Consider the following 8406-nt stretch of genomic DNA (forward strand, 5'->3'; position numbering starts at 1 on the left):
TGTTTCCCTGCTCTAGATTCTGAACAAGCTGCAGAATGCTCAGTGCAGCTCAGGAGAGAAAAAGAAGGCAAAAACTGTGACCCGCGGGTCAGGATTTTTTCCAAAAAATGAAAAGTATCCAAAGGGTCTCAAACTCGCATCATAGGATGCCTGAGATCCGAAAGGGCAGAAAAAACTTGCAGAACCTGTTTCCCTGTTCTAGATTCTGAACAAGCTGCAGAAACCTGAGTGCAGCTCAGGAGAGAAAAAGAAGGCAAAAACTGTGACCCGCGGGTCAGGATTTTTTCCAAAAAATGAAAAGTATCCAAAGCGTCTCAAACTCGCGTCATATGATGCCTGAGATCCGAAAGGGCAGAAAAAGCTTGCGGAACCTGTTTCCCTGCTCTAGATTCTGAACAAGCTGCAGAAACCTGAGTGCAGCTCAGGAGAGAAAAAGAAGGCAAAAGGTGTCGCGGGTCAGGATTTTTTTCAAAAAAATGAAAAGTATCCAAAGCGTCTCAAACTCGCGTCATATGATGCCCGAGATCCGAAAGGGCAGAAAAAGTTTGCGGAACCTGTTTCCCTGCTCTAGATTCTGAACAAGCTGCAGAAACCTGAGTGCAGCTCAGGAGAGAAAAAGAAGGCAAAAACTGTGACCCGCAGGTCAGGATTTTTTCCAAAAAATGGAAAGTATCCAAAGCGTCTCAAACTCGCGTCATATGATGCCCGAGATCCGAAAGGGAAGAAAAAGTTTGCGGAACCTGTTTCCCTGCTCTAGATTCTGAACAAGCTGCAGAAACCTGAGTGCAGCTCAGGAGAGAAAAAGAAGGCAAAAGGTGTCGCGGGTCAGGATTTTTTTCAAAAAAATGAAAAGTATTCAAAGCGTCTCAAACTCACGTCATATGATGCCCGAGATCCGAAAGGGCAGAAAAAGTTTGCGGAACCTGTTTCCCTGCTCTAGATTCTGAACAAGCTGCAGTAACCTGAGTGCAGCTCAGAAGAGAAAAAGAAGGCAAAAACTGTGACCCGCGGGTCAGGATTTTTTCACAAAAATGAAAAGTATCCAAAGCGTCTCAAACTCGCATCATATGATGCCTGAGATCCAAAAGGGCAGAAAAAGTTTGCGGAACCTGTTTCCCTGCTCTAGATTCTGAACAAGCTGCAGAAACCTGAGTGCAGCTGAGGAGAGAAAAAAGGCAAAAACTGTGACCCGCGGGTCAGGATTTTTTCAAAAAAATGAAAAGTATCCAAAGCGTCTCAAACTCGCGTCATATGATGCCTGAGATCCGAAAGGGCAGAAAAAGTTTGCGGAACCTGTTTCCCTGCTCTAGATTCTGAACAAGCTGCAGAAACCTGAGTGCAGCTCAGGAGAGAAAAAGAAGGCAAATACTGTGACCCGCGGGTCAGGATTTTTTCCAAAAAATGAAAAGTATCCAAAGCGTCTCAAACTCGCTTCATATGATGCCTGAGATCCGAAAGGGCAGAAAAAGTTTTCGGAACCTGTTTCCCTGCTCTAGATTCTGAACAAGCTGCAGAAACCTGAGTGCAGCTCAGGAGAAAAAAAGAAGGCAAAAACTGTGACCCGCGGGTCAGGATTTTTTCACAAAACTGAAAAGTATCCAAAGCGTCTCAAACTTACGTCATATCATGCCTGAGATCCGAAAGGGCAGAAAAAGTTTGCGGAACCTGTTTCTCTGCTCTAGATTCTGAACAAGCTACAGAAACCTGAGTGCAGCTCAGGAGAGAAAAAAGGCAAAAACTGTGACCCGCGGGTCAGGATTTTTTCAAAAAAATGAAAAGTATCCAAAGCGTCTCAAACTCGCGTCATATGATGCCCGAGAACCGAAAGGGCAGAAAAAGTTTGCGGAACCTGTTTCCCTGCTCTAGATTCTGAACAAGTTGCAGGAACCTGAGTGCAGCTCAGGAGAGAAAAAAGGCAAAAACTCTGACCCGCGGGTCAGGATTTTTCCAAAAAATGAAAAGTATCGAAAGCGTCTCAAACTCGCGTCATATGATGCCCGAGATCCGAAAGGGCAGAAAAAGTTTGCGGAACCTGTTTCCCTGCTCTAGATTCTGAACAAGCTGCAGAAACCTGAGTGCAGCTCAGCAGAGAAAAAGAAGGCAAAAACTGTGACCCGCGGGTCAGGATTTTTTCAAAAAAATGAAAAGTATCCAAAGCGTCTCAAACGCGCGTCATATGATGCCCGATATCCGAAAGGGCAGAAAAAGTTTGCAGAACCTGTTTCCCTGCTCTAGATTCTGAACAAGCTGCAGAAACCTGAGTGCAGCTCAGAAGAGAAAAAGAAGGCAAAAGGTGTCGCGGGTCAGGATTTTTTCAAAAAAATGAAAAGTATCCAAAGCGTCTCAAACTCACGTCATATTATGCCCGAGATCCGAAAGGGCAGAAAAAGTTTGCCGAACCTGTTTCCCTGCTCTAGATTCTGAACAAGCTGCAGAAACCTGAGTGCAGCTCAGGAGAGAAAAAGAAGGCAAAAACTGTGACCCGCGGGTCAGGATTATTTCCAAAAAATGAAAAGTATCCAAAGCGTCTCAAACTCGCTTCATATGATGCCTGAGATCCAAAAGGGCAGAAAAAGTTTTCGGAACCTGTTTCCCTGCTCTAGATTCTGAACAAGCTGCAAAATGCTCAGTGCAGCTCAGGAGAGAAAAAGAAGGCAAAAACTGTGACCCACGGGTCAGGATTTTTTCAAAAAAATGAAAAGCATCCAAAGCGTCTCAAACTCGTATCATATGATGCCTGAGATCCGAAAGGGCAGAGAAAGTTTGCGGAACCTGTTTCCCTGCTCTAGATTCTGAACAAGCTGCAGAATGCTCAGTGCAGCTCAGGAGAGAAAAAAGGCAAAAACTGTGACCAACGGGTCAGGATTTTTTCCAAAAATGAAAAGTATACAAAGCGTCTCAAAGTCGCATCATATGATGCCTGAGATCCGAAAGGGCAGAAAAAGTTTGCGGAACCTGTTTCCCTGCTCTAGATTCTGAACAAGCTGCAGAAACCTGAGTGCAGCTCAGGAGAGAAAAAAGGCAAAAACTGTGACCCGCGGGTCAGGATTTTTTCAAAAAAATGAAAAGTATCCTAAGGGTCTCAAACTCGCATCATAGGATGCCTGAGATCCGAAAGGGCAGAAAAAGCTTGCGGAACCTGTTTCCCTGCTCTAGATTCTGAACAAGCTGCAGAAACCTGAGTGCAGCTCAGGAGAAAAAAGGCAAAAACTGTGACCCGCGGGTCAGGATTTTTTCACAAAAATGAAAAGTATCCAAAGCGTCTCAAACTCACGTCATATGATGCCTGAGATCCGAAAGGGCAGAAAAAGTTTGCGGAACCTGTTTCCCTGCTCTAGATTCTGAACAAGCTGCAGAAACCTGAGTGCAGCTCAGGAGAGAAAAAAGGCAAAAACTGTGACCCGCGGGTCAGGATTTTTTCAAAAAAATGAAAAGTAACCAAAGCATCTCAAACTCACGTCATATGATGCCTGAGATCCGAAAGGGCAGAAAAAGTTTGCGGATCCTGTTTCCCTGCTCTAGATTCTGAACAAGCTGCAGAAAGCTGAGTGCAGCTCAGGAGAGAAAAAAGGCAAAAACTGTGACCCGCGGGTCAGGATTTTTTCAAAAAAATGAAAAGTATCCAAAGCGTCTCAAACTCGCGTCATATGATGCCCGAGATCCGAAAGGGCAGAAAAAGTTTGCAGAACCTGTTTCCCTGCTCTAGATTCTGAACAAGCTGCAGAAACCTGAGTGCATCTCAGGAGAAAAAAAGAAGGCAAAAACTGTGACCCGCGGGTCAGGATTTTTTCACAAAACTGAAAAGTATCCAAAGCGTCTCAAACTTACGTCATATCATGCCTGAGATCCGAAAGGGCAGAAAAAGTTTGCGGAACCTGTTTCTCTGCTCTAGATTCTGAACAAGCTACAGAAACCTGAGTGCAGCTCAGGAGAGAAAAAAGGCAAAAACTGTGACCCGCGGGTCAGGATTTTTTCAAAAAAATGAAAAGTATCCAAAGCGTCTCAAACTCGCGTCATATGATGCCCGAGATCCGAAAGGGCAGAAAAAGTTTGCGGAACCTGTTTCCCTGCTCTAGATTCTGAACAAGCTGCAGAAACCTGAGTGCAGCTCAGGAGAGAAAAAAGGCAAAAACTGTGACCCGCAGGTCAGGATTTTTTCCAAAAAATGAAAAGTATGCAAAGGGTCTCAAACTCGCATCATAGGATGCCTGAGATCCGAAAGGGCAGAAAAAGCTTGCAGAACCTGTTTCCCTGCTCTAGATTCTGAACAAGCTGCAGAAACCTGAGTGCAGCTCAGGAGAGAAAAAAGGCAAAAACTGTGACCCGCGGGTCAGGATTTTTTCACAAAAATCAAAAGTATCCAAAGCATCTCAAACTCACGTCATATGATGCCCGAGATCCGAAAGGGCAGAAAAAGTTTGCGGAATCTGTTTCCCTGCTCTAGATTTTGAACAAGCTGCAGAAACCTGAGTGCAGCTCAGGAGGGCAAAAAGGCAAAAACTGTTACCTGCGGGTCAGGATTTTTTCAAAAAAATGAAAAGTATCCAATGTGTCTCAAACTCGCATCATATGATGCCTGAGATCCGAAAGGGCAGAAAAAGTTCGCGGAACCTGTTTCCCTGCTCTAGATTCTGAACAAGCTGCAGAATGCTCAGTGCAGCTCAGGAGAGAAAAAGAAGGCAAAAACTGTGACCCGCGGGTCAGGATTTTTTCCAAAAAATGAAAAGTATCCAAAGGGTCTCAAACTCGCATCATAGGATGCCTGAGATCCGAAAGGGCAGAAAAAACTTGCAGAACCTGTTTCCCTGTTCTAGATTCTGAACAAGCTGCAGAAACCTGAGTGCAGCTCAGGAGAGAAAAAGAAGGCAAAAACTGTGACCCGCGGGTCAGGATTTTTTCCAAAAAATGAAAAGTATCCAAAGCGTCTCAAACTCGCGTCATATGATGCCTGAGATCCGAAAGGGCAGAAAAAGCTTGCGGAACCTGTTTCCCTGCTCTAGATTCTGAACAAGCTGCAGAAACCTGAGTGCAGCTCAGCAGAGAAAAAGAAGGCAAAAGGTGTCGCGGGTCAGGATTTTTTTCAAAAAAATGAAAAGTATCCAAAGCGTCTCAAACTCGCGTCATATGATGCCCGAGATCCGAAAGGGCAGAAAAAGTTTGCGGAACCTGTTTCCCTGCTCTAGATTCTGAACAAGCTGCAGAAACCTGAGTGCAGCTCAGGAGAGAAAAAGAAGGCAAAAACTGTGACCCGCAGGTCAGGATTTTTTCCAAAAAATGGAAAGTATCCAAAGCGTCTCAAACTCGCGTCATATGATGCCCGAGATCCGAAAGGGAAGAAAAAGTTTGCGGAACCTGTTTCCCTGCTCTAGATTCTGAACAAGCTGCAGAAACCTGAGTGCAGCTCAGGAGAGAAAAAGAAGGCAAAAACTGTGACCCGCGGGTCAGGATTTTTTCCAAAAAATGAAAAGTATCCAAAGCGTCTCAAACTCGCGTCATATGATGCCTGAGATCCGAAAGAGCAGAAAAAGTTTGCGGAACCTGTTTCCCTGCTCTAGATTCTGAAAAAGCTGCAGAAACCTGAGTGCAGCTCAGGAGAGAAAAAGAAGGCAAAAGGTGTCGCGGGTCAGGATTTTTTCAAAAAAATGAAAAGTATTCAAAGCGTCTCAAACTCACGTCATATGATGCCCGAGATCCGAAAGGGCAGAAAAAGTTTGCGGAACCTGTTTCCCTGCTCTAGATTCTGAACAAGCTGCAGTAACCTGAGTGCAGCTCAGAAGAGAAAAAGAAGGCAAAAACTGTGACCCGCGGGTCAGGATTTTTTCACAAAAATGAAAAGTATCCAAAGCGTCTCAAACTCGCATCATATGATGCCTGAGATCCAAAAGGGCAGAAAAAGTTTGCGGAACCTGTTTCCCTGCTCTAGATTCTGAACAAGCTGCAGAAACCTGAGTGCAGCTGAGGAGAGAAAAAAGGCAAAAACTGTGACCCCGCGGGTCAGGATTTTTTCAAAAAAATGAAAAGTATCCAAAGCGTCTCAAACTCGCGTCATATGATGCCTGAGATCCGAAAGGGCAGAAAAAGTTTGCGGAACCTGTTTCCCTGCTCTAGATTCTGAACAAGCTGCAGAAACCTGAGTGCAGCTCAGGAGAGAAAAAGAAGGCAAATACTGTGACCCGCGGGTCAGGATTTTTTCCAAAAAATGAAAAGTATCCAAAGCGTCTCAAACTCGCTTCATATGATGCCTGAGATCCGAAAGGGCAGAAAAAGTTTTCGGAACCTGTTTCCCTGCTCTAGATTCTGAACAAGCTGCAGAAACCTGAGTGCAGCTCAGGAGAAAAAAAGAAGGCAAAAACTGTGACCCGCGGGTCAGGATTTTTTCACAAAACTGAAAAGTATCCAAAGCGTCTCAAACTTACGTCATATCATGCCTGAGATCCGAAAGGGCAGAAAAAGTTTGCGGAACCTGTTTCTCTGCTCTAGATTCTGAACAAGCTACAGAAACCTGAGTGCAGCTCAGGAGAGAAAAAAGGCAAAAACTGTGACCCGCGGGTCAGGATTTTTTCAAAAAAATGAAAAGTATCCAAAGCGTCTCAAACTCGCGTCATATGATGCCCGAGATCCGAAAGGGCAGAAAAAGTTTGCGGAACCTGTTTCCCTGCTCTAGATTCTGAACAAGTTGCAGGAACCTGAGTGCAGCTCAGGAGAGAAAAAAGGCAAAAACTCTGACCCGCGGGTCAGGATTTTTCCAAAAAATGAAAAGTATCGAAAGTGTCTCAAACTCGCGTCATATGATGCCCGAGATCCGAAAGGGCAGAAAAAGTTTGCGGAACCTGTTTCCCTACTCTAGATTCTGAACAAGCTGCAGAAACCTGAGTGCAGCTCAGCAGAGAAAAAGAAGGCAAAAACTGTGACCCGCGGGTCAGGATTTTTTCAAAAAAATGAAAAGTATCCAAAGCGTCTCAAACTCGCGTCATATGATGCCCGATATCCGAAAGGGCAGAAAAAGTTTGCGGAACCTGTTTCCCTGCTCTAGATTCTGAACAAGCTGCAGAAACCTGAGTGCAGCTCAGAAGAGAAAAAGAAGGCAAAAGGTGTCGCGGGTCAGGATTTTTTCAAAAAAATGAAAAGTATCCAAAGCGTCTCAAACTCACGTCATATTATGCCCGAGATCCGAAAGGGCAGAAAAAGTTTGCCGAACCTGTTTCCCTGCTCTAGATTCTGAACAAGCTGCAGAAACCTGAGTGCAGCTCAGGAGAGAAAAAGAAGGCAAAAACTGTGACCCGCGGGTCAGGATTATTTCCAAAAAATGAAAAGTATCCAAAGCGTCTCAAACTCGCTTCATATGATGCCTGAGATCCAAAAGGGCAGAAAAAGTTTTCGGAACCTGTTTCCCTGCTCTAGATTCTGAACAAGCTGCAGAAACCTGAGTGCAGCTCAGGAGAGAAAAAGAAGGCAAAAGGTGTCGCGGGTCAGGATTTTTTCAAAAAAATGAAAAGTATCCAATGTGTCTCAAACTTGCATCATATGATGCCTGAGATCCGAAAGGGCAGAAAAAGTTCGCGGAACCTGTTTCCCTGCTCTAGATTCTGAACAAGCTGCAAAATGCTCAGTGCAGCTCAGGAGAGAAAAAGAAGGCAAAAACTGTGACCCACGGGTCAGGATTTTTTCAAAAAAATGAAAAGCATCCAAAGCGTCTCAAACTCGTATCATATGATGCCTGAGATCCGAAAGGGCAGAGAAAGTTTGCGGAACCTGTTTCCCTGCTCTAGATTCTGAACAAGCTGCAGAATGCTCAGTGCAGCTCAGGAGAGAAAAAAGGCAAAAACTGTGACCAACGGGTCAGGATTTTTTCCAAAAATGAAAAGTATACAAAGCGTCTCAAAGTCGCATCATATGATGCCTGAGATCCGAAAGGGCAGAAAAAGTTTGCGGAACCTGTTTCCCTGCTCTAGATTCTGAACAAGCTGCAGAAACCTGAGTGCAGCTCAGGAGAGAAAAAAGGCAAAAACTGTGACCCGCGGGTCAGGATTTTTTCAAAAAAATGAAAAGTATCCTAAGGGTCTCAAACTCGCATCATAGGATGCCTGAGATCCGAAAGGGCAGAAAAAGCTTGCGGAACCTGTTTCCCTGCTCTAGATTCTGAACAAGCTGCAGAAACCTGAGTGCAGCTCAGGAGAGAAAAAAGGCAAAAACTGTGACCCGCGGGTCAGGATTTTTTCAAAAAAATGAAAAGTAACCAAAGCATCTCAAACTCACGTCATATGATGCCTGAGATCCGAAAGGGCAGAAAAAGTTTGCGGATCCTGTTTCCCTGCTCTAGATTCTGAACAAGCTGCAGAAAGCTGAGTGCAGCTCAGGAGAGAAAAAAGGCAAAAACTGTGACCCGCGGGTCAGGATTTTTTCAAA

The sequence above is a fragment of the Rhineura floridana genome, unplaced genomic scaffold, assembly GCF_030035675.1.
Source record: "Rhineura floridana isolate rRhiFlo1 unplaced genomic scaffold, rRhiFlo1.hap2 scaffold_18, whole genome shotgun sequence".
NCBI lineage: Eukaryota > Metazoa > Chordata > Lepidosauria > Squamata > Rhineuridae > Rhineura > Rhineura floridana.